The sequence below is a fragment of the Vulpes lagopus genome, chromosome 5 (genome assembly GCF_018345385.1).
Source record: "Vulpes lagopus strain Blue_001 chromosome 5, ASM1834538v1, whole genome shotgun sequence".
NCBI lineage: Eukaryota > Metazoa > Chordata > Mammalia > Carnivora > Canidae > Vulpes > Vulpes lagopus.
This window is the reverse complement of record NC_054828.1, coordinates 115,628,647-115,654,082: the sequence shown is the minus strand read 5'-3', so window position 1 is coordinate 115,654,082 and position 25,436 is coordinate 115,628,647. Positions and strand designations below refer to the sequence as shown.

The 25,436-nt window shown below is 51.3% G+C and overlaps 1 protein-coding gene across 6 annotated transcripts in view; it reads left to right on the top strand.

Annotated features, from left to right (window-relative positions):
* Positions 1 to 25,436, top strand: part of KLHL29 (kelch like family member 29) — a 304,459-nt gene that overhangs the window by 115,399 nt on the left and 163,624 nt on the right. The window contains exon 1 of one of the 6 annotated variants that reach the window (XM_041756133.1): positions 13,985 to 14,091. The exons of 4 other annotated variants lie outside the window; for them this stretch is intronic. The gene's annotated coding sequence lies outside the window, so the exon portion shown is untranslated. Of the gene's footprint in view, positions 1 to 13,984; positions 14,092 to 25,436 lie in introns of those variants that run through there. One more of the 6 variants, XM_041756132.1, reaches the window with a different exon arrangement.

The following is a 25,436-nucleotide window of genomic DNA, read 5'->3' as shown; positions in this document are numbered from 1 at the left end:
ATCTAAAGCTAATCGCCTCCCCCAAGGCCCCACCTCCACATAACTATCACATTGGGGTTGGGACTACAATATATGAATGGGGTGGGGGGACCCACTTCAGTGCACTAAAAGCACCTCCTTGTAAGGCCTCTGTGAAGATCACATGAGTTACTGCTTGGCACGTGCCTAGAATGCTGCCTGGCTTGAGGCTGCCACTACAAAATAAAATGAAAAATCAAGAGAGGAGCTCAGAACAGGAAGCAGCTGCTCTGCTGTCCAGAAGGCTGTGGCTGATGGAGTCCTAGAGACATGGGGTGATTTCTGCTCCTGTATTGCAAGGGCTCACATCTTTGATGAGAATGGCAACTGATGCCCACGTGGGCTGGGAAGCACTGCACAGGGTGCTGGGGCTGGCCGCCAAGTCCAGGGTCTTGCATTTATACTGCAGTATAGAAATTCCCCTTTCCCTTTCCTTTGCACATGCATGGTTTTTTCAAGTTCATAACTTATTCTCCTCCTTGGATTTGGGAGAGTAGGGGAGAGGAGGCGAAGATGTGTTTAATTAAATATTGCCACTCCCTCCTCCTTAAGGTCATTTATAGTCAATAAGGGGAAGGAGAAATATCTCTTTAGAAGGCCTTGCAAATGAAAAAAAAAAAAAAAAACCAGAAAAACCAAACTACTGAATGCAAAACCATTCTTATCTCGCCAGCATCCTTCCTTCGGTTGTGATTTAATATGTGCATGGTGCTATATAGAAATACAAAGCAGCTTGGGAAAAAGTCTCAGCCCTAAGAATCTTACAGTATTAAAACTCAAGTAATCCCACACAAGAGAAAAATTCAGCAAAGCCTGAGCTTGGCCCCTACAAACCGGTGTGCTCCACCCCCTGCGACCCGGGGGCTGTGGGACATCCCCGGAGAGCCTGCGCAGGCTGCTTTTGACAGCTGAATTTTATTAACTGTTTTTTCATTACTCCTGATGGGTCTGGCAATGAACTCTTATCAGTGTATTGTGGCGAGTACAAGTCAATTAATTTCTTTTAAATAACTTCAACTGAAATCCTATTTGATTTATATTCCAAAAATGATTTCCATTCCATTCCTTCCTGAGATTATAGTCCCGGCTGAGTTAATCACACTGGCTGCACAGACACCCATACCCCAGGGAGAAAACAGGATCAAGGAGAGAAGGAAATGAGAAGAAGGTGGATCTGAGCATTCTAAAGACCCTTTATTCAGTGTGAGGCCATGTGCTCGGTGACAGGAGAGCTCGTTTAAATCTTGCCTGCAGAAAAGCTTATTTCTAGTCGTTGTGGCGAGGGATGAATTGAGAAACACACAAGATGTCCAGAGGGTGGAGGAGTCCTTACCAAGAAGTGTGACCGGTGGCCACTGTGGCTGCTGTGGTTTGGTGGTGAGCCACCCCCTCGTCTGGCATGCAGAGTTTACTGCAATTTCTGGGGCTGGTGTCCTAGGAGCCCCTTTTTAAACTCTGCCCTGGCTGTGAGCACAGCTTGATACACCACCCCAGGCGTGGTGGGGGTGGCAGGCACCATGAGAGGAGTCCCAACAAGCTTTGCTGCTGGCCTGCCTGTCTCCCAAACAGACACAGGCACAAATAGAGGTGCCACCTTCCCAAGGTCTGCGCATAGAGTCCCTGTTTGTCACTGGCCAGGCCTTCCAGGTGATAATGCCTGGCTTATCTGGGAGGCAGAGTGGCAGTCACACCCTTTCGGAGGAGGCGACATGAGCTGGTGGCCCCTAGCCCTGGAGAGCAGAGTTAAGTGCCCGGCTGGTGGCAGTGACGAGAAGCTGGAGCTCCGGGGGAGGCTGGCTCCTGCTGACCATGGGGAGAAGCACCGTGGCGGGATCCCAAGGCCCGGCAGGTGTGCAGCTAGTGAGAGATGCCTTCCCAAGCCATCATCTGCCCTGACGCCAGGATGCTGAGCCGGGCCTGGCAGACTTTTGGGTGACAACAGGTCACAGCCCTGGGGGAGGAATACCCAGTGAAGAATTCAGGGCAGTGAAAAAGTTTGGCAAAGATGAGTTTGGACCAAAAAAACAAAAAAAGAAAGAAAAAGAAAATTGCAAAATATCTGCTGTGGATGCGGCATTAGTTTGCAGGGACTGCCACGACAAAGTAGCACTGCCTGGTGGCTTAAACAATGGACCTCTATTTCTCACAATTCTGGAGGTAGAGTCAAGGTATCAGCAGGGTCCGTTTCTTCTGAGGGCCATGAGGGAGTGATCTGTGCCAGGCCTTTCTCCTGGGTTTGCAGATGACCGTTTTCTCCCAAAGCCTTTATGTCGGCTTTCAGATTTCCTCTTCCTATAGGGACACCGGTTGTGTTGAGTGAGGGTCCACCCTAATGACCTCATTGTAATTAATTACCTTTGTAGAGACCCTGTCTCCGAATAGGGAGACAATCTGAGCCACTGGGGATTAGAGCGTCGGTGTATGAATTTGGTGGGGGGACACAGTTCTGCCCAGGCGGATGCTCTCCTGGAGAGGTATGCTAGCAAGGTTTCCTAGAACATGAACCTGAGACTGCCAACATCAGAGGCATCTAGGACACTACATAAAAATGTGGATTCCTGAGGTACACACCAAATCCACTGAGGCAAAATCTCTAGGGGTGTGGCTTTAGGATTTGACATTTAAATAAACTAAATTAGCTCCCCAGGTGATTCTGAGGACTTCTGAAGTTCTGCTATTGGGGGGGGGGGGGGGGGTTGGAGGGGTGGCCATGGGGATGACAGAGTTCTCCACCTTCAAGGACATTCCCAGTCGAAGAAACAAGATCTGTTTGAACAATCATAGAACACAGAATACAGGGTATAATCCAGTGACCAATTGCACAACACAGACCAAAGTGCCATGGTAACTTGGAAGGAAGGAGACTTCCGGGAAGTCGGAAGCATGGGGAAGCAGTCCTAGAGGGCGAGATTGCTCACATCTCCCTCTGCATAGAAACGATTCAAGGCCAAGGACTGGAAATACGTTAGGATAGAGAAGCTTGAAGATGTGAGGCTCTGTATTAAAACTTATCTTGGTGTTAAGAGTATCTCTGAACAGTGTACCACCTTTGTCGTTACCTACCAAAAAGCAAATTTTATTATTTTTTTTTTCTGAAATTCCCGTTTTGCGGTCTTGGAATGGGGTATTGGTGCCTGACGCATCAACACTCAGCAAAGGTCTACTGACTTGGAGGTTTGGGACGTTTGGTGAGGTGTGTGGCCATGGTGGCTCTCTCTCTGTCTCTCTGTCTCTGGCTCTCTCTCTCTCTCTGTCTCTCTCTCTCTCTCTCTCTCTCTCTGGGAGAGAGATGTGCAGCAGGAAGGAGGCTCGGTGGCCCACAGCAGATGGGACGGGTTTGGGCACTGTTGGTGACTTCTGACTCCAGCTGGTGAGTGTTGTTGTGGTTGTCTTCACTGACAGCCATCCCACCTATCTTCCCATACGCATATCGATCGCAGCCAGCGGAGACTTGACAGGAGACCACACAGAACTGTGCAAGCCTCTTGATGGGAAAAGACATGCATAGAAATGGGCAGGAAGTGCCGTGAGGCCCGTGGACTCGGGAACTGTGTTCACACCTACCGGCTGCGTGAGCTTGGCAAGTTACTCTCCTACCTATGGCATGGTCGTGCATTGAACATTAAATAAGTTAATCATGAAAGGGGTTTACAGTAGTGCCTGGAATATAAGTCTGCAATAAATGTTCGTGATCAATATATTTTTTTCCACCTGGGTGAGTGATGTTCTGAGAATCACTTCAAACAAGAGATCATGGCTGTTCCCTAGGGACTGGGTAGTCACTAACATCCATTCTCCTTACCGTGCTCTGTATAGCTCAGTGATTTTTCTGCTCTCTGCTCCAAACTAAGGCAAGAAAGCTTCGCACCTGCACCCCCCCCCAGACTAAATGAAGCATCAGCCAGCGTGGGGTCTCAGCCTTCCTGCAAGGGGCAGGGCTGAGGATGTGCATGCGTGGGTGCATGTGGGTGCACATGTGCAAACTCCTTCAGTCCCAAGGGTACTACAGGTTGGGTAGAGAGTGTCTCTTCCAGCTCCTGGAGATTCTGGAGCAAACTCTTCTGTTTGTGCAGTGGAAATGGTGCTTCCTGCGAGGCAGTGTCCCGAATGCACACTAGTCACTCCGTTTCCCTCAGAACCAAGTCCCAGTTCACGGGCCACGCAGTATGGGAGCACGCTTCCTCTCAGAGGTTCTCACTGTCCCCTGGCCTGGCAGTGAGCCAGGCTTCCCTTTACTTTTGCTTTAAAATCATGGCAAAATGGTGGATTCAAAGAGAGGAGGAGAAAGATCAAAGAGGCAGAAGGCACTGACTCCTATTTGGGGATTAGTTCTCTAATCCAATTTTTTTTTTCTAACAATCGTGTAGAAATCCATTAGAGACAATTAATAAAAGCAGAGCTCCCTGGTTGAATCAGGGGGGACCTCCTCCAGGAGCCCCTGAAATTCCCACAGGGGATCCTAGGATGCCTCTGAACCCACTTTGAAAGCTCTTGCTCCAAGCTGGGTGGGCATTCTCCTTATTGTCAGCCCATCCCAGCCTCCGCTGCCAGCCTCTGTTCATGACAGTATCCATAGCACCTTCCCTGCAGAGTGGACGAGACGGGGTCCAGGAGAGAAGAGAGGAGATTGATCCTTCTAGAACGGAGTCGATTTCCTTCTGGATAATCACTGCAGACTTCTTGGCCCAGTTGCACTGTTTGAACTTGACTTTTCTGTACTCACCTCGTATCTGACTACCAGAGCTAACTGAGGCCTAAGCCGAGCAGCTGAACAGCTTGATGTGTTAATCCGAACTGTCAGTTGGCCCACTCTGGTTACTGATCTCCTCCCCCTCCCTCCCACGTCACTCAGGGGACAGGAGGACAGTGGGAGGGATCGGAAGCCCTGGGCATCAGGAAGTGAGGGTGAGCCTCATTCGGGACCTACTGAGGATGCATGGGCTTTAGCAGGGGAGCCTTCAAACTCCCAGTGGCTCTGTCTTTAGACTTCCACATCAGCCTACAGCCACTCCAATTTTTCTATTATTATTATTTTAACACCACATTGGCCCTATTTTTAAAAATCTGCTGCGCTTGAGCAATTTTTTCTGACGTCAGCTGGCTGCCGGCAACTCTGCTTGAAAACAAGAATAACCAAATCTTCTAAGGAGTAATGCTGAACCTGCTTCAAACGCAATAAATCACAAAAACCATTGTTTACGATAAGTGGTATCTGATTGCTGTTAGAACCTGTGTTTATTGCTTTTGTGCATTATGGTCTCTTGTAATTTGGACAGCCAGAAATTGTATTCCTTTATGCGGTGCGTAGGAAGGGTTTGTAAGGAGGGAGGCATCTGTAATTATGCTGCCAAGGAGTGGGGCTGGGGAGCCTCCGAGGAGCATGAAATGCAATTGCCGGGTTTTCATCTGAGGAGCTGTGTATCGGGCTTCCCACTTTTCCTATTCTTGGAACCCTCCGAGCTCCTTTGGAGCCCTGGGCAGAGGAGTAGAAACAAGGAGAAGCCGTGGTACCCCTGATCGGAGCACCCTTAAGTGGCCTCTGGGAGAGGAGCATGGGGTGGGTGGGCAGCCACGGCCTCGCAGGAAGCCCAGGCAGATGGAAATTGCTTTAGATGCCCCTGTACGTTTCTTCCTTCTTTCTCATCCTGACAAGTACCCACTCGGCTTCCTCTTCCTCTTCCTCGGTGTGGGCTGACAGCAGGGGTCCGAGGACAGCCAGTGGGAGAATTACTGGCGCCACCATCTGCTAAATTGGGGAAGAAGCTCCTTGGCCACAGAGCCTGGATCTGATCACTGATCATCAACAGTCAGTGAGTCATTGATGTGGCTCGATTCCTTTGAGGTGAGGTTGCAAAGAGGGACCGCGTCTGGGGCCCGATGGACAGCTCTGGGTCTCATAACTCGAACGTCTGGACTCAGGGAAGAGGGTCGAGTCTCATGTTTATTCCCTCTGTCTGTCCCTGCAGCATTTCCTTCTGTCTCCTTCCCGACCTGGAAGGCTCCATCCCGCCCCCTCCACCTGGGTGGACACCCCACCACCACCACCCCGCCAGCCTTCCCATCCCTCCACTTCCACCAGAGTCATCCCTGGACTTGTTCCTCCTCCAGCGTTCCCAATCCCAGAGGATTTCACCACCCCTCAGTGTCTCAAGCCTGAAATCTGGGGTGCTTCCCAGACGCCCCTCTTTTTCCCCTACCCCACTGCTAGCCCAGCACAGGGAAGGCGCTTAATGCACTCGGTAGCTAGCCAACTGCCAGGTCTCACCCAAACTCCCTCCTGACTGCTCCCCACGTGTCCTCCTTCCCATCCCTGCCATCACTGCCCTAGCCCCGGCCCTTGGCTATTCTTGGGGGGACCCCCTGCCAGACCCCCAACATGCCAGACCTGGCTAGTGCTTGGGGCCATGTCTCAGCCTCTGCCTTCTCCCCTATATTCCCCATCTTTTCATCTCCCCCATGCCCCTCTCACCTGTCTTTGCTTCACTTACCCCAAGCTCCTTTCAATTCCTGAACATTCCATATAGTTTCCTGACTCTGTTTCCATGACTAAGGCAATTTCTCTGTCTAGAATGTCCTTCCTCTCTTCTTCACCTGACTTGCCCACTTTGGAGAAGATTCAGGCACATGTCCTCCAGAAGCCTTCTCCAGCCAAGCCTGAGGGCCCTGGAGCCTCCATCCCTGCTCACACCACCCCCTAAGTTCTTCTCTGTAACTCTTACCACAATTAATCAACCACAAATGTCTCCCCTTAAAGGCAGGAATGCTGAGTTCCCCGTTTGAACATGGCCAGCACCCAGCATAGCACCCAACCCACAGAAGAAAAAACAGTTGATAATAGTGTGTTAGAGCATCACAGACAGCTCTCCAGTGAAGCCATACCGCTGCACAGTCAGGGACAAGGCCCTTGCCCAACTCCAGGCCATCCTGTCTCCCCTGAGGGCCTGAGCGCTGACAAAGCCTCAGCCTGAGAAGTCCCAGCCCTCACTGTATCTGAGCACAGAGCGGATGTTCCTCAGTGGAAGCTCCATGAGTGAGCAAATGAAGAACATAGGGGAAGCCTGCCCTCGCGTTTTAACTGGCATTTATCCCCCACAAAAGGATGGGACTGGTAAAGCATCCTTTATTGAAGGAATGAATGATCAATGGCAATGCTTAAGCTATGAGTTCTGGTTGGACTGTCCAAGCCCTGACCTTAATAGACACTAAGCTTGGAGAGTCTCTCTAAAGTTCTTGGGCTTGGCTTCAGGGTAACGTTCAGGTCCCTCCTGCCCCTGCCCAGGGCGGCCATCAGAGCAGTAGAGGAGATGGGAAGAGAAGCCAAGGCAGGGTGCCACTTCCAGAAGACCCTCGTTTCTGGTGCCGTGGGCACGTACTGGGTTGACTAGGAGCAACTGGTGGGACGGCACCCTACGCGCAGCTCAGGAATTGTACTCATCAAAGCCAACGGTCTTGGTTTCCAGATTTGTTGATTTAAATACTCAGCCAGCCTCCCCTTAATTCACACACACACACACACACACACACACACGAGAATGCTTAACTGGCCGAACACAGGCTCTAGCACCAAGAAACAGAAGGGACCCATTCCCTCTCCTCTTCCTCCTACTCACCTTGCAGACCTTGCAGACCTTCCAGCGGCAATGCACGTAATTTGAGCTTTTGTACCACGATGCAACAAGCTAGATTATGAAGTTGGCCTCTGTGGTCTAGCCACACAGACCCATGACCATCAATGGCTTTGTTTCTACGGGGAATTACAGTCTGAGTCACAAAGAGCCGACTTCCTGGCAGACTTTTCAGAATTTGAGCTGCTCACCAGCAAGGGTCTGGGAAGTAGACCCTCAGGCCAGTTGGCCAATCAGCAAATCCACCAGGACCCCGGTCTGGGCTTGCTCTGTGCCCTAGGGAGGCCAAGAAGGAATCGGGGTACAGAAACCCTGCTTCCAAAGCTCCCATGGTCTGGTCTGGTGTGGGGTAGCAGCGTCCTGAGCACGGAACAAGCCTCCCCAACCTGTGTACATCCACGCCAGTGGCTCTGAGGGAAGGGGAGGCAGAGCAGAATGGGGAAGGCCAATGACTGGCGTGCCTCCACCTGGAGCACAGAGCACGGAGCTGGTGCCTTCATCAGCTGCCTCCTGGAGCTCCCCACAGGGTCTGCGGAGAGGATGCATGCGGAGAGCTATGTGCCGAGCACGCTTCCCACATCCCCAGGTCCAAGGGCAAGGCCGAGTAGTAGCATTTTTTAGCCTCTTTTCTGGCCCAGGGGCCTATCATCTGTGAACTTCTTTTTTCTTAAAACTTAGACATGTAAGCAATTTGACAGAAATTTTTTAAAGAACCCAATTAACATAAAATTTGAAATTATCAGCCTTTCCAAGTACTCCTTTCATCTTCTTAACGTGCAGACACAGAGGGATACCAAACTCTCACGGTTTCCACTTCTCTCGTGATGGGGTTCCTCGTCCTCATCTCTGGCCACACTAGGTGGCTGGAAGCTGCTCCAGGGACCCTGCTGCCCATGCTGAGTTTTGCTCACCAGCTCCCACCCTTAGAAAAATTCACTAGTGCACCGTCTTCTTGCCTCACATACACTGGACTTTCTGCTCTTTGAGCCTTGCGAGGTTAATGACATGGGCCAAGGAAGTAGATGTTTCTGTTTGCATCAGCTACTACAGGGACAAGTCATCTTCCACCTCTAATGACTCAGTTTTCTCATCTATAAAATGGGCATGATAAGAATACCTATCTCAGAGGGCTCTTGTGAGGAATTAATGAGATAACGTGTGGTTCATAATAAATACTCAGAAAAGGGTGGGATAGAAGTAGGAATTTTAGTAAATACTGCTACCACTGTTGTTACCAGGGGGCAGGCAGGTGTGATGAGCTGGGGCTTAGATCACCAGCATACCGCTAGATCCCAGTTCACTAGTGCAGTGGCAGTCTTCAGGCCAGGAGCTCCCTTCCTCTGGCCCCTGGGGGATCTAGAATGGAGGCGACATGAGAGGTGCTGTCTGACACCTTAGCCCACATCACCGTGCCCCTTTAAGATTTGCATGAAATGTTGGGGGGTTTACTATGACACATTTTTCTTACCTAGAAAGAAAGATAAGAATGTTGGGGTCCACCCAGTTGACTCGTGAGTGAGGTGTTGGTCCTCTGGGGAAGAGTGAGCATCCAGGCCACCGGGTTAGGGAATCAAATCCCCTCCCTTATCCTGCCTCTATATCATGAATCCAGTGACTGCCCCCCCCCCCCAAAAAAACAAGTGAGTGACTCTGGATTGTGAATGGAGCTCAAGCTCCCAGATCAGCTCAGGAAGCAGCCAAAGTGACCTATCTCATTTGAACAATCAATACTTTCTTTTTATTCGTGACTCCCTGGGAGCAGGGAAGGGGCCTGGTCTGTGAGCCCAGCAAGGGCCAGGGCTGCCAGGCAGCTGTGGAGAAGGAGCTTGTTTCTGGGAGTCCTGCACACAGTGCCCTGAGATGCACTTTCCAGGCCCAGGGCTGTTTAGTGGCCCTCTGACAGCCTGTGCTCAGAGGCTCTGTTGGAAGCTGCAGCCGCCAGCTGGGGATGGATCTCCCTGGGTAAACTGACCCTGTGCCGTGCTCCTCCCTCGCTGTCAACCTGGCCTGGCCACTCCACAGTCTTCTATCCAGGACACTTTATCTAGCCCGCTGCAACCATCACCTCCTCAGGCTTTGGGTTCCGCAGGGCTCCTGCCCTCTTCCTCCCCACCTCTTCCTCCTTCTGGACATCCTTACCTGCTAACTGAGCCCCAGAATATGCCTTCTGTGTTATCCGTTGACTCCTCTGCTGGCCAGTGCGTCATGGCCTCTAGACAGCACCCAGCCAGCCGGGCCAGCCCCACATCAGGACCGGGCTCTGGCCCAGGACCAGGTGTCACCCTGCCTCAGGGCTGTCAGCAGGATGGGTGTCAGCATAAACCATCTTTGAGGATTATTGCCTGCCCAGGAGAGAAGCTAGGTAAGGGAGACTCAGGGAGAGCAGAATGGGACTAAAGTCTTCCTCATCTCATTGAGAAATATCAGTGGCCAGTCCTGGGGAGGGTGAAGCCCTCAGCCAAACAGACTCCAGCTCAAGCAGAGCCAGATCCCCCTTGAGATGAGGTCCTAGGTGGGGGTGAGCATCATTAATTTTCTTAGGCTTGATGTCTGCAGTTTCATGGGATCCAGGGCAAGTGCGGGTACTTCCCAGGACCTCAGTTTCCTAGTCTGTATAATGGGAGGGCTGGAGAGAGAGAGGAGCCTGCAGGAGCCTTTCAGTCTGGACTTCTGTGATTCACTGACTACTTAAAAACAAAGACTTGCAGCTGGGCTGGGTGGTGGGGAGAGAACAAAGCATGCCTTGTCTGTTTGTATTGGAATCCAGGGAATGGACTCACTGGGATTTCCCACCCCTTGCTGGGAGGTCGAGGCCGGGTCACTGCCCTGACTCCTGTTCCCTGGATCCCAAGACCGTGAGATCACCAGAACTCACTGGGAAGGGTCGATAGCAGTGATTAATTACACAAGTCTTTTCTTTCAGTGGACTATTTACACACCCCCAACTCTTCAGGGGGAAACAAACTTCCGCATTATAGCACATCAAAGTTTTCCCATGCTTTAAGGCTGCTTTTTCATACATTTTTTCTTAGGACAGCACAAATCCTCATTATAGATATTTCTGTATTTTAGCAAAAGGAACCATACTCCTAGTAATGAGATCCCTGAATAAAGTTCAGTTCATTTTCATTTCTTTCCTCCCCGAATATTATTGCTCGAAATGTTACATTATCATAAACCAGAGTTCAGGTTGCATATAGGGTTTTAACAATTGTCATCTTTCTCTGGGTACAAATTCTGATTACTGCCCACCCTTTACAAAGACCCTCTTCCTCACTCTGGTGTTTTCTTTGTAAGTATTTTTCTTTGCTGGGTTCACGATCCAGACAATGAGAATTAGGAGGGTTTATGATGGAGTGTTCCCCTGTGTCCTCTCTGTGTCTTCTCTGCGTCTTCTCTGCTGGCCACCCGAGGCATGGAGCCTGGGGCTGGGTATATGTGGGAGGTAACGTGAGAGAGGGTGATACAGGGGGCTCCCCCAGAATACTCTCCTTTTGACAATCCAGAGGAACTCCTGGAGAAGGCTCTGGGCACTGCCTGCTGCGTAGGAGACCCCTTGGACATGATGTTCATGTGCTGGAAGCTTCCCCCTCAACCATGTCACAGACCATTGGCAGAACTGATGCCCGACTCTTGATTTTGGCTCAGGTCATGATCTCAGGGTTGTGAGATTGAGCCCATGTTAGGCTCCATGCTGACCTGGAGTTGGCTTGAGATTCTCTCTCTCCCTCTCCATCTGCCCCCTCCCACCCCCTTGCTTGCTCTCTCTCTCTCTAAAAAAAGAAAGAAAAAAAACTGTCTTTGGACTTCAATAACTGTATTTGAATCCCACTTGTGAGGTATGTAACCTTAGGAAAGTGTCTTCGTCTTCATTCCTGTGTAAGATTCTTCACCTATAAAACAGTTTTGTGGATGTCTGGGTGCCTCAGTGGTTGGGCATCTGCCTTTGGCTCAGGGCATGATCCCAGAGTCGCAGGGTCAAGTCCCACATCGGGCTTCCTACGTGGAGCCTGCTTCTCCCTCTGCCTGTGTCTCTGCCTCTTTCTCTCTGTCTCTCATGAATAAATAAATAAATAAAATCTTAAAAAAAAAAAAAAACAGGAGTTTTCTAATAACCACAGCTAAGTTGGGAGGATGGAAATTAGATAAATTACATCAAGTACCTTAAGCGGTGCCTGGTACCCAGAGGTGTCCCCACAGGTGATGAGGGGGCCGCGCCTTTTTTATTCCCATCCACACTTCTCTAGCTTTTCATCTGGGTCTTCTTTCCACTGTCACTTCTATCCGCAGCCAAGCCCAAACTCTGTTTTATTTTAACCATGTTGGGTATGTCCTCTCGAAGGGACTGTCACCCACTTCCCTCTTCCACAGCAGTGCTCACCAGGGGGATGCTCTCTACATGACACAAGCACTGTCCACCTTACAGACAACCTCAATCCCCCAGCAAAAAGTGGGGATCACTTGTGTCCCCGTTTCCTCTGAGGAAACAGAGGTTCAAAAAGTTCAAGCCAGTTGCTCAAGGACACACAGTGATAAATATCAGAGCCGGGGCACAAGGCTCTGCCAAATTCCCAAGCCTGTTCTCCTGACTATCTGTGGCCTTAAGAGCATCAGTTCTTACACAGCGATGCCGGGGGGGGCCTGGGCATCCCACGGAGGTAGTTACGATGTTAGACTCTGAACCCAATGACCAAAAGCTGTCCTGCTTGCTGAGGCTGTGCTCCTGCTTTTCACGGTCTTTCTGCATCTTTTCTCATCCTCATCCATGAAACTTACCATGGTCATTGTGTCGCCGGAAGCAACTGCACCCTCTCACCTGCTGCCGACCTACTTGTTAACAACAGTGTGCCGAGGAAGCATTCATAGGCCACCAACAAGGATGCTGGGGTTCCCTGTGCACAGGGAGCTTCTGCCCGGGGTTGCCATCTGCTTTGCTTGTTCTAAGGCTCTGTTTGATTGCTTCTGGACCTGTGGCTACATTTGGGATAAAGGAAAGGTAGCTCTTCCTTATTTCGGGGATGACTGGAGACCTTTTGCCTTTTGAAATCTGATCGAAAAAAAAAAAAAAAAAGACTTTTTGAAGGTTGAGGTGTCCTCCGAGTGGGATGGGAAGATGAGGCAGGCCTTTTGGGTTCTCCTCATGCAAAGTGGGCCAGTTGCCCCAAGAGGACCCAAGGTCTAGGGCTTTAAGAGAAGACACCTACAGCCCAGGCCCTGGGGAGGAGGTTTGGTCTCATCCAACCCCAACCCTAGGTCCAGACTCTCAGTCTCATTCCCGCCTCCAGCGTTAGGTCTCTCTAGATGGTGCCATGTCACCCACCATCTCTAGGGGCCAGGCTGCACACCTGCTGCACACCAGTCCCCCACTCCCACAGGGTCTGCACAGAGGAAACTCGGCAGAGTTGTATGTATTGTGTGGGACCGAGCTTGTCGTTGCATGCCCTGATCACAGTCCCCGAAGAGCTGCCCCCATGGGCAGACATGAGAGCGGTCTTTGTGGAACGGAGTATTAGAGCCTGTGCACCTGTCTCTCAGGGGTGGTTACGGGCACCGGGTGGTTGGGCTGGGGGGCATGTTCCAGAGCCTCAGATGGATGGGAAAGAAGGGCAGAGGTGTTCTAAACTACTTGGCATTCCAGCTTCCAGAGATTCCTTTCAGAGCCCCAATTTGCATTTTGTTCAGCAAACTCCGGACTGGGAAAGCTTGCCGCCGGGATACCAGTGAGTAATAGTGCAGCGTGTCTGGGGCAGGCCGGGGGCCAAGAGCCCGAGTTCCATGAGGAAAGCGAAAGGGGTGCAGAGGTGTTCTCCCATAGTGAGTTTTCAAATTCCTCTTATGATCTGTCTTGCATTCTAAAGCAAAGGACATAAATGCTAAACTATGGTTCTTGCCAGTGCTGATAAGGAAACCAGTGAATGCAGGAGTCTCATTAAGAAAATCCTAAAATTTTAGTCTTATCACTGCTGCAACATAATACGTAAGTATGTAAATTCTAACCCCGCTCGGCTCCTCCACTCCCTGAAATCCCTTTTAGCTACGGCTGGAGGCCCGTGCTGCAGCCTCAAGTGCTGTCTGATTCGGATTTGTCCCTCTGCCTTGGCCTTTAGGGAGTGAATCTCCAGTTGGAGTGGACAGGGCTTCCTTTGCCCCTTGCCACGTCCGGCTGCTGCTGCAGTGCCCTGGGTCAGCGAACACCGGCTGAGTCCCTACTGTGTGCAGGGGCGGTGGTGGGAATTGTGAAATACCCGAGTCGGGCTGAGTTCATCTCCCAGGGAGAGCCAATGAGATGAGGAGGGAGCACAGATTTATAGGCCAAGCCTTTGGCCGACCTTGTCCCCAGCAAAGGCTCATTTCAACAGGCTTCTCATCCAAGTGATTATTTGCTGTTTGTACGGCTTGGACTTGGCAACGATCCTACAGTTCCTGCTAGCAAAGAGGGAACCTTGAAGTAAGTGCTTATCTCATAAAGAGACGATTCATGGCGGAAGGCTGGTACCTCTCTTGGGACTGGCCTGGACCCTCCAGCCCGGCTCTGTTGATAATGACTCTTTTTTTTTTTTTTTTTTTTTTTTTTTTACTAGCGGGTTTTCCTCTTCCAAATTCCTTCTGCATCTGGGGTTTCTTGTCCTCCCCCACAATACCCCCACGAGGTAGGTAGAGTAGACCTGAGGATTCCCATTTCCCCGAGCAGGGAGCCGACGCTGGACAAGGGAGGTGCCTTGCTCAGCCACAGTGGGGAGCAGCCAAGGCCGCGGGGCGCTGGCTTCTCATCCGCATCCCTTTCCGCCCCACCGACGCTGAGCTGGCCCCGCGGTGGCCCAGGCACCAGGCGCTCGGGCCAGAAGTGCTCAGGAGGGGCTCAGAGGGGCTCAGGAGAGCCGGGAGATGCCCCATCCCCGGGGACCAGTAAGAGGTGGCAGGGGAGAAGCCAGGCGGCGCAGAGGCACACCGATTCGTGTCCACAGCTACCGGGTGGGTGGCTTCCGCGCCCGGGCCAGGGCGGCCGCGCTGCTGGCAGGCTGCTGGGCCAGGCGTCGCATTTCAGCAACGCGATCCTGCTCCTGCTCCGGCTCCAGCTCCGGCTCCCGGCAGGGCACAGGGCGAGTGGGTGGGAGCAGGCCGCCAGCCCTCCCTGCTTCGTGGTCTTCTGCTCAGAGGGAGGCGGGGGGCTGGGTGGGGCCCGGGCCATGTCGGGGTGCTCCTTGCTTCTATCTGTTCTATTTCTTGGCCCACCGTGCCAGCTTTCTCAGAGTAAGCAGTGCCATGCGTCCCCCCACCCAAGACCCAGGACAAATCACCGCGTCTAAAAGCCAGAGTTTCTGAAGGGCTTCGCCGAGAGAGAGAGGAGCACATTTGGTCTGAAAACGTTCCAGGAAAACAAAAGCCTCCCAGTCTCCCTGCCTCTCGGCAAAAGAATTGGAAAAGCCTTTTCCAAGTGCATGTGTGTAGGGAGATTGGAGAGGAGGCAATTTATATTTGCTAAGGATCTTATTTGAAAGTAATTTTGCCCCCTCTAATTTTTTTTTGAAGATTTTATTTATTCATGAGAGACACAGAGAGAGAGAGAGAGGCAGAGACACAGGCAGAGGGAGAAGCAGGCTCCATGCAGGGAGCCCGATGTGGGACTCGATCCCCGGGCTCCAGGATCACGCCCTGGGCCGAAGGCAGGCGCTAAACCACTGAGCCACCCAGGGATCCCCAGCCCCCTCTAATTTTTTATTCAAACCCTCTCGGACTTTGGTTCTCAGCTGGGTGGCAGTGATCTCCAAAATTTGCTGACATTCTGGCCCCATAAGAATAGATCTAACTTATAATGACTGTGATTTGTTTTCAAAACATTTCCCTGAGTCAGCAGGGCACCCAGGTGCAGCCACAGGGCTGATTCTGGGGATGGGAGGCCAAAATGCACCACTTAAGGGTGCTGGGAGCAAAATATTCCCGTCTAGACATGGAGGAGGGAGGAGGAAACCAGAGGAAACTGGCCCCGCCTGCCCCTGAAAGAGAAGAACTCTCCCTTTGTTCACTGCCCACTGCTTATTCCTGAGCCTGGCCCCACAGGAGGGCAGAGGAGACTTTCTTGGGCTTGGCCTGGGGAATTCCTTTCCTTTCTTGCTTCCTCCTACGCCACGTGGCTTCAGAGCATGACATTTCTGTTCAATGCTGTCAGTGCCTTGGTTTGAGGAGAATGTCTGTGTACCCAGGTCCCTTGGCCAAAAAGAACTGGTGCCCAGAGCCTGCTGGCATCTGCTGCTCCATCTCCCTTCCCCTCCCATGTGACAGCCGAAGAGGAACTGTGCCTAACCCGAGGTGTTGGGGCAGAGCTAAGCAGGAGGTGATGCAGGCCAGGTCCGGTCCTTAGCTTTGCGTGCCTGGCTGAGGTCTTGCTGAAGCTCTGGGCAGGAAGGGCAAGGTATAGAACCAGTTGTGACTTGCCTCACTCCTCTGAAACTTAATGACCCAACAGCTCCAGTCCCTGCCCCTACCCATAGGGAAGCCTGCAGAGGCAGGACCCACCAGCTATTTTTAGAAAGCTATCAGGTGCACAGGGTAGCCAGTTGCCTTTTTCCACCTGCTTGGGGTCATTATAGGGATCCTATGACTGTGCCACAGGCCCTGCCTGTCTGGCATAAGAGTCTCACTGGGTCTGGGGCAGCCACTAAGCTCCCTCCCAGTGTAACCAAGCCATCTCTCCAGGCTTGCCTGGCCATGGCAAGTGAGCCATTGACATCCTTGGCCCATGGTCATTTTGTCCTTGGAATTACAAATGTTGGACCCTCATGCTTGTCGTCCTCTGCATCCTTGAGAGGAAGTTTTCAAAGGTCAGAAAGTACAGTCAGGTTAGGAAGAGTCTTGAATTGGGAGCCCACCATGGGGAGTGTCAATTCACTGAGCAGAAGGTCCCAGAGCCTTTGTTCTACCAGGAAGCTGCACAGCGTGTGCAGTCAAGCAGGAGCATGCCTGTGTGCACCGTGCACTTCATTCCCCAACAGATGCAGGGGGCTGTGGGCTTTCTGAGAAAGCTTTGTACAGATGTGGTGCATCAGGAAGGGTTGATCAGGGAATGCAGGAGGAAAGGTGTCAGGAGACTCCTAAGGAGTGCTCTTGGCCTGGAAGTGGGGATAGCTCAGGGTATGACTAGGAACCATGAGGAGACAGTAAGGCTGGCACAGCGGGCTCTGCAGGGACAGCACGAGAAGAGCCTGGGGAGAACAAGAGGTGGCACCAGGTGTGAAAAGCCTTGAATGCCAAATGAGGTGTTTGGACTCAATCTAGTGGATCAGAGCCACTGAGGGTCAGAGCAGGAAGAGATGGAGGAGGGTGGGGGTATGGTGGCCAGCTCTGCTTCCTGCTTCCAGGTCGCTGTGGGTCTTCCTGGCCCCAGGGCAGCAGCCACAGCTTCCCTGGCAGCATCTTCATGAGCCCACCCTCCGACTGCGTTCCCAAGTCCCATGAGGGTGGTGTGCTGGACTGGCTTGGCGGCTCCCAAGAGCCCATTGTTGACATCTCTTCCCAGCTCCGTGGTCACTGACATCCTATTGGTAGCTTGAAATCGAACCGGGAGTGTTTATACAACAGAGACTGGCAAACGCTACACATCAGGGTCTAGCTGTTTTGTTTGTTTTGTCTCCCCCACCCCACCACCACGAGAGCCAGCTGGCAAACATTTCCCAGCACAGCCCTGGGTGACAGTGGCTCCCGGAAGAATCCATGCTGAGGAGTAAGAGCAGGATCAGCAGTGACCACATTCGTGGACAGGAGACATGCCCCCTGCCCCAGGGAGGAGGCCAAGGATGGAAGCGGGGAGGGAGCCTCTGCCAGGACAGTCGTTAGACCTTAGTTGAGCAGTCCCAACGTTATTGGCCGATCCTGAAACCAGACTCCTTAACATGGACCAGAGGAGCTGGGATGCTCCTCACCTGGAGGAAACATGCTCTTCCTGCCTTTCTGCTTCCTCACCAGAGCCCAGCTACACTGAACTACTTTCAGCTCCTGAAATGCAACCTGCGTCTCCTCCTTCCAAGCTTAGCACATGCTGTCCCTCCCCGAGAAGTCTCTCAGCTCACCCCATCTCGTGCTTCCCAGCTTTGGGCACTGAAACGCTGGGCCCAGGACCACACTCAGTAAATACCCGGCTGGCCGTAGCTCTCCTCCTGCATGCTGGCAGAGCGTGAGAGCCAGGATGGGGAGGGATGCCTTTCCTCGGATGGGCAGAGGAGCTTGCCAGCAGAGAAAGCATTGTGCAGGACTTTTTTTCTTTTTTTTTTTTTTTTTTAATTTTTATTTATTTATGATAGTCACAGAGAGATAGAGAGAGAGGCAGAGACACAGGCAGAGGGAGAAGCAGGCTCCATGCACTGGGAGCCCGACGTGGGATTCGATCCCGGGTCTCCAGGATCGCGCCCTGGGCCAAAGGCAGGCACCAAACCGCTGCGCCACCCAGGGATCCCGACTTTTTTTCTTAATAGTGAGTCTGGTTAGTCTTGACTACACGGTGGAAGCAGCAGGGTTTGTTCAATGCTTTAGAGTCACAAAGCCCATAGAATCCTCCCAGCAACCTGGTGAAATGAGTAGCACTCCCATCTTAGGCATGAGGAAACTGAGGGCCAGCTGGTAGACCCCAGGCCTTGACCCTGGCTCCTGGGACCATCCATCCAGAGCTCGCTTCCTGAACCGAGGGCTTCAGATCCTCCATCCTGAGTGAGCTCAGACATCAGGAGCCCACCTTGTCCAGGAGATCAGAGTATAAGGCCTAACTCCAGAGACAGGTCTGCAAACCCCATCACCACCACCTGTCAAGGACTTGCCTCCTAAAAACGGGCATTAGTGGTGGCAATGAATATACTGTTGCATTTGTTGCTCTTTTGGGAAAAGAAAAAACCTGGCTTCTTAGAGCTGTTGTATTTTATTTTTCTGTAAAGAGGAAATTAATTTTAGTCTTTCTTTTTGGTTTAAAATGTTGTTCTTTGCTTTTTCCGCCCTACAATTTAAAAGGAAACATTTGTCTGTTGAGAAAAGAAATGATAATTATAGACTAAAAATTGTTTCTATTCTGATTTGAAAAAGTGACAAAAAAAAAAAAAATTCCATCGCACAGATGGGGCCCTGCTGACGGAGGGTGTTTAACAATGAAGCTCTAGGCCGGTTCAGGGCTCAGAGTAGCATTCGAGGTGGATTTGGGCTCCCATATAGTTCGGGGAGGGGCTCTTCCCGAAGCTAGTCCCCATTTCTGATTCTAGTAGGTCGTCACCGTGAGGTATGGACCCTGCTCCCTCCCAGTGGCTCACCAGTGGGAGGGAGGAAATGTGACTGGACGACCTGTGGATTGTGTGGCCCGTTAGGTGAGCTGTGTGGACAAAGCCAGGCACTCCCTTGCATGGCCCCAGAGATCCAGAGCCGCCCAGCTTTATTCCTTTAGTCGAGAATTTTACTTTTCAGCTTCACCAAATTACAGTTGCTCCAAGTCCTTTGATCAATAAAGCAGGAAAGTGATTAGACTGTGAAATTAAACTAATAATGCCACGCTATTAACCCTTGATCAGTGGGGAAAGAGCTCCAAGTAAAGGCTATTTCCTAAATCCATATTACCCTTTGGATACATGTATTTACTTTTTGGAAGAACTCCTGGGAGCACATGCACACCCTAGATTCCTTTCTTTCCCGCCAAGGCAGCATGATTGGCCGTGCAATACCCCGGCGTGTGTCATGGCAGGCCAGGATGGGTCGAGGGAACCGAGTCTGCAAGATAGCTGAGGGCAGCCCATTGTGTCTTGGGGTGGCTGAGGATGATGGGCTCAGTGCTTCAGCTGCACGTGTGAGCCCCACAATCCCCCCTCCCCGCCCCCTGAACTGATCCTCTGGCCTGTGGATCTGGTCACAATGCAACAAAGGCTCTCTTGTCACAGAGTCAGGGATCACGTCTCAGGTGTGGCCAAGTCCTTGAGAGGCTTATCACTTGCCAAAGAGGTGAACATGGACCAGGCTGGGCCACAAACATAAGCATCAAAACCAGTTCAACTATAGCACTTCCGTCCTTCCAGCCCTTCTGCCCTGCACCGCATAATCTCAGCGCTACAGAGCAGGAAGGCATATGTTATTACCCCTATTTAAGGGATGAACAAACTGAGTCTGATTGAAGCCCTCTGGTCACACAGCTAAAGATACAAGCCCAGCTCTAGAACCCTGGTCCAGAGCCCTTTGGTCATCTGAGCAGTCTCCACAGGGCTGTCCTGGAATCAGCAGTCTTTGTCCTTCCCTGGCCTCACCACCGAGGAGGAGGAGCTAGCACACCCTTCCCACTGGCCCTCCCACCGCTTGTCCTCCACCGGGACCTGTCAGCTCCATCACTGTGGAATGTTGCCAAGGATCAGACCCCCTCTCTAAAAGTGGTGATGGTATTTAATAACTAATTACTCTAATGATCCTGCAGAAATGCTGGAGACCTGTTTTAGGAGAGATGTCAATTAGAGCCATCTGCACGGTGAATAAAGGAGCCCTACCCCAGCTGTACTGTTGAAACATGTTAGCGTTTTCCTACCAGCGGCCATATGGTACTTAACGAAAGTGAATTGTTCACACTGCACAACCCGCGCCTCCTGATGAATACCAGCATTTTGTTTTGGAAAATAGTTCTTCAATCGTGTGGAATATTTTTCAATGCAATAAGTAGCAAGTTGGAAGCCGGCAAGCCCTTGAATGCAAAAAGACTTCCATCACCTCAAGATGTTCTTCCTCCATCCCAGCCCGTGCCCTTCTCCCGCCGCCTGCCAGGCCCAGCCCCGGCCCGGCTACCACATCCCACCTGTGCCCGGGCCTGAGCATCTGTCTCCAAATCTGCTCAGTGTGGCCGAGGCCACACAGGGATCTCGCCCCACCCCACCTTTGTGTTTTTAATTTGTGTGAAATTAGAAGCAGGAGGTTCAAAGCTATGTAGAGCGAGAGCCCTGAGCTCCATCTGGAAGGGCACAAGACATTGGGCACAAATCCCCCAAGAGTTGAAAAGTAGCACAGGGTGTTTAATTGGGTGTGTGGCTTCAGGGAAGGGTTAACTCTCTATTTGTGTCTGTTCTTTTTAAGAAGTACAAGTCTCAAGTCGATACCTGGTTGCTCAGTGAGGTGGAGGTGGTCTATTTCTGGGGCTCAGCAGAAGCCTGCGTGAAGCCCCTCTTCTCTGGTCACCAGCACAACACCACCAATCAGTAGTGACTACCAGCCACCTGGTGGCCACTCCCTGACCTGTGGCCAGACAGCTGGGGCCCAGGGGTAGAGCCGCCCTGTGGATTCCATCCACTGAGAACAGATATGTTTCAGAAGCAGATCAGTGCCAACAGGAGGCCTTTGTTTGCCGAGGAGAGCTGGCGATCATGCTCTGATGGTTATGCCCCCATATTCCACCCACTGCCAGGTCGTGCTCGGCGAGGGGACCCTGTACTTCCTCTCGGGGCTCTGTGATCTCAGTGAGCTGAACGCTCTGCTGTCAGAGCCACCAGGAGGACACTATTTTATTGTAATCTGCTCTGGGACCAGTACAGTTTCACTTGCCGGCACTGTCTATTCTGGAACTTTCCCTAGAAGCGAAGTCACTTATTAAGGCTTAATAAAAGGCGAGATTGACTGCAGTTACTGATACCGAAGATCTGCTGCAAGTCCTGATACCCGAGATGTTCTTCACAAAACCGTGGTCCCATAAATCTCACTCATTTCCAATTCAGCAGCAACTGATCCCAACTTACAATAATGATCCTAAGTTCAGCTGAACATGTCCTTAAAGGAGATCCTTCTGGGTGAAAAATAGCAGAAATTGTGCTCACATCTGTCCCTGATCAGCAGACTGCACGACTGCTTTCCACATCTATGCCCTGGGTATTTGCTCATTCTCATTGACACCTGTACCCTAACAGACACGTGTCTGAAAGAATTGTGTCACGGTCACTCCCAGGTGGCCTTCTCAATGAGGTGACCAAGGCCAAGGGCAGCCTCTATTGCCCCTGCTCATGAAAGGTGCCCAGAGCATCTCGGCTAAGTCACCAGCCTTTCCCTTAGACCAATTCCAGAAAGGCCCAGGCCTACCCTGCTGCCATTCTCGCCCCAAGTGGGGCCATGCCTGACAGTTACCCTAAAGAGTTAACTTTTCCTCATTTGGGGGAAGTGGAGTGGGGGGAAGGCTGGGGCCACTTTGACATATGCTGCCTCGTCTGAACGTGAATGCTGTGCTCAGACACTGAATTTGATGAATTGCATTATAAAATTTAAAAACAAATTTAAAACTCTATTAACTCCCCGTAATGGCCTCCTCCTGGAGTACACACACAGCGAGGGCTCGCTGGCAAGGAGAGATACTCTGGTCTGCAGTGTGCTCCACTTGCAGCTGAATGGAGACGGGTGGGAGCTGGTGAGGCGTGTAGTGGGCTCACACCCCCTCTGCTCCTTGCACCACCACCCCCTCCTGGGCCAAGAGCGAGGCCCCTGCAAACAGGCCATCACCGGATTTGTATCTCCAAGGTTAGACTTTTGTCTGGGATCCTTGGTTAAAACCTAAATTCTGCTTTCTTTCAAAGCTAAAGCACTTCTTTCGAAGCTAAAACGTTTCTTTCAAGACTAGACCATGGGAGTGGTGAGCTTATAAGATGTGGCTGAAGCCCGGGGTGTGGGGAGCTCATCCACACTTAGAGGCCTGTGGTTTATGGGTCAGCATGTCGGTGTTGGGCAGGAGGAGGTGCATTCCCAGCATCATCCTCCCACCCTCTGCACCAGGAGAAAGGTCAGGGCACTGAGGTTTGTTGTTCACTGTAGGCCTCTGCAAATCAAGGAGCATTCTGGGGAAGGAGGGGCATTGGCCTGGCTCCAGACTGCCAACTGGAGGGAGATGAACTTTTGTTGAGATCGGAGCCAGCCCTGCAGCTGTGTGTGCACATGGGCAGAGAGTAGGAGCTCTGCTGGCAGTGAGAAGTCCTGGGGGCCAAGGAAGAGCTCCCTCGTGTCTCAGATACCCCAGCTGAGAGCATGAGGGGCTGTGTGGACTGGTCTTTGGGGAGCTCACAGGTTTTCTGCCACGAAGTAGCTTCTCTGAGAAGCAGTTCTCCCTTCCTCTGTGCACATAAAGTAGTTTGGAGATATTTGGGGAGGAAGAAGGGTGGCGTACATATATGGCAGGCCTGGGTGACCAAAGGCAGTGGAGAACGTGTGTGTTTGTGAGTGTGAGTGTGAGTGTGTGTGTGTGTGTGTGTAAAATAAGCCGTGCCTTGTAATGTGGCTACCCATTGCCCATTCCTGGGGCTGCAGGATTAATGTGGACTTGGGTCAGGGATGTCTGTCTTTCTGAGCGCACCCTTCTGAGCTGGTGTTCCACACTTTGGGGAGGAGGCTGGGACAGTCTGGGCTGGGGTGCTAAAGAGATTCATGGCGTTTGATGTTAAAAGAATATCTGAGCCTCTCTCAGGAGTAATGCAGCTGATGCCACAGCAGGAGCTCCTGGTCTCTGACACAACTTCTGTGTCACTTCTAAGGATCCTTGACCCTGGCTAACAGGTAAAAGTCAGGTGCAGTAGAAGCTCCCAGAAAGCTCCAGGTGGAGCGGGGCGTTTGGGGTAAAGGGAAGGGAAATGACTTTGTAGTCATTTTAGGACTACCCCCCCCCACTTCTCTCAGGACTAACAGCGTAAGCAAGAATTAGGGGCATCTATAGCAATGAAGAAAAGCGAATTTCCTCATGCTAGCATACTCTAGAAGGTCTATTCCTGGGCAGTTGTGCTAATTACAAGGCCCCCTCTGCTTCCAACCTTCTGAGCCTGCTTTGGACCATTTTGTATAATTAAGACTGCTTTTAGAAAAAATAATTGTACTTAAATTAGCCCCCGTTACTTTAAATAAATAAGATTTTCCTATGACATTAAAAAAATAACAGATATATGCTTACATAAAGTGGAGTTTACAGAGCTCCTTTTGTGAATGCGGTATTGCCCCAGCCATCTTCAGTGAAATTTGAACTAGGCGAGGAAGCACTGAGCTTTGAAAGTCCTCAGTTGTTTGACTGCCTCTCGGCCTTGGCTCCTCAGTGCAGCAGGCTGAAGCTTTGGTTTTAGTGAATGTCTTCCCACAGCACAGCAGGCCGCAGAACGTGGGCTTCAGAAACATCCAGAGCCAAGGTTGAATCCCAGAGCAGTGCTTTGTGAACCTGGGAAGTCACTTAGCCACATTGCACCTCTTATGATCTATCTTGTAGGGCCCCTGTCATCATGATGATTTTATGATGTGAAATCATGAGGTGAAGCATCTAACCTAATGCCTGCTACGTAACAGGGTAACCGGCCTTCAGTAAGTGCTCTCAGTGCCTGGAATTTCCTCTCTCTGGCCTTGTGTTGAAATCCTATGCATCCCTTAAAGGGCTAGCCTGACTGCCCCCTGCCTCCAAAAAGCCTTCCCGTGGGCCTCAGCCAGAATGATGGATGTCTCTGCAGCGTCGCAAGGTTTGACCTTGGGCTCCAGCCCAGATGCCAGTCTTCTTCCTATACGGCTGGGCATCCCCTACCTGCCACAGCAGCGCCCAGTCCCATGCCCTGAACAGAGCAAGTGCTTGAGACAGGTTTGTACAGTGAATGGGACTCAAGTGACACTTGGGTCCCACGGTCTACTCTGGGCTCCAGGGATGCAAAACTTCCCTTACCAGACCACTGTGGATGGCTAATGGCCTGCAAAATTATAAAAACAAAACAAAACAAAAAACCTAAAACTGCCTTTTGTGGTGACTCAGGGCTGAGGACATCTTGGGTTTCACAGCCTAGAACCCCCAACAGGTTTTTTATAAGCCCCCTAACCCTGTTGATGTTGCAGCAATATCGACTGGCTCTAGAAGAAGCTGCCAAAATGCAGTCTGGCACAAAGGAATGTTCTGGGCAGATGGCAATGGCCTGCATCTTGATTGGGGTAGGGGTTATGCAGGCACATGCATTTGTCACAACTTGTCAAACTGCATGCTTAAGATCTGACGGGTTACTTTATGGAAATTGCATCTCCATAAAATTACTTAAAAAAAAATTGCAACCTGCCTAGGCAGACCAGGCTGAGGAGCCTCTTCTGGTCCTCCTGTCTTCTTCTTCCTCTGTGGGTGAGTTGGCATTGAGAAGTGTGGCTAAAGCCAGCATGTCACAGGGTTGCTCCAGAAGGAAAGGGACAGAACAGCCTATGTGCTTGTGGAATTATCCTTTCGACCCTGAGCCTGGTCCGGCTGCATAGGAGACCCCCACTCACTCCCCCACACCCTTTCCTTAGCCTGCCTCTGCAGAGCTGCCAAGTACCGGCTTTCAGCTTTGCAGCCTCACTCAGCCACAAGCTGGAGGCCACCTGTCACCAGAGGGCAGAGGGTTAACATTAATGCAAATCCCAAGGCTCCTCTAATATTTGTGCGCCCATGTTCATAACAGCATTATTCATAATAGCCAAAGGGTGGAAGCAACTCAGGGCCCTCTCGATGACTGGATGGATGGATAAACCAAATCCAATGCAGTATTATTCAGCCTTAAAAAGGAAGGAACTACTACAGTCATGGGTAGATACTACAACACAGATGAACGTTGAAGATATTGTACTAGAATAAGCCAGACACAAAAGGACACATACGGTATGATTCCACTCCTACGAGGTCCCCAGAGGAGTCAGAGTCATAGAGGCAGAAGGTAGAAGGGTAGTTACTATGGGCTCTGGGGAAGGAAGAATAGGGAGTGTTAATGTTTAATGAGTACAAAGCTGAAGATGAGAAAGTTTTGGAGATGGATGGTAGTGATGGTCACACAACAACGC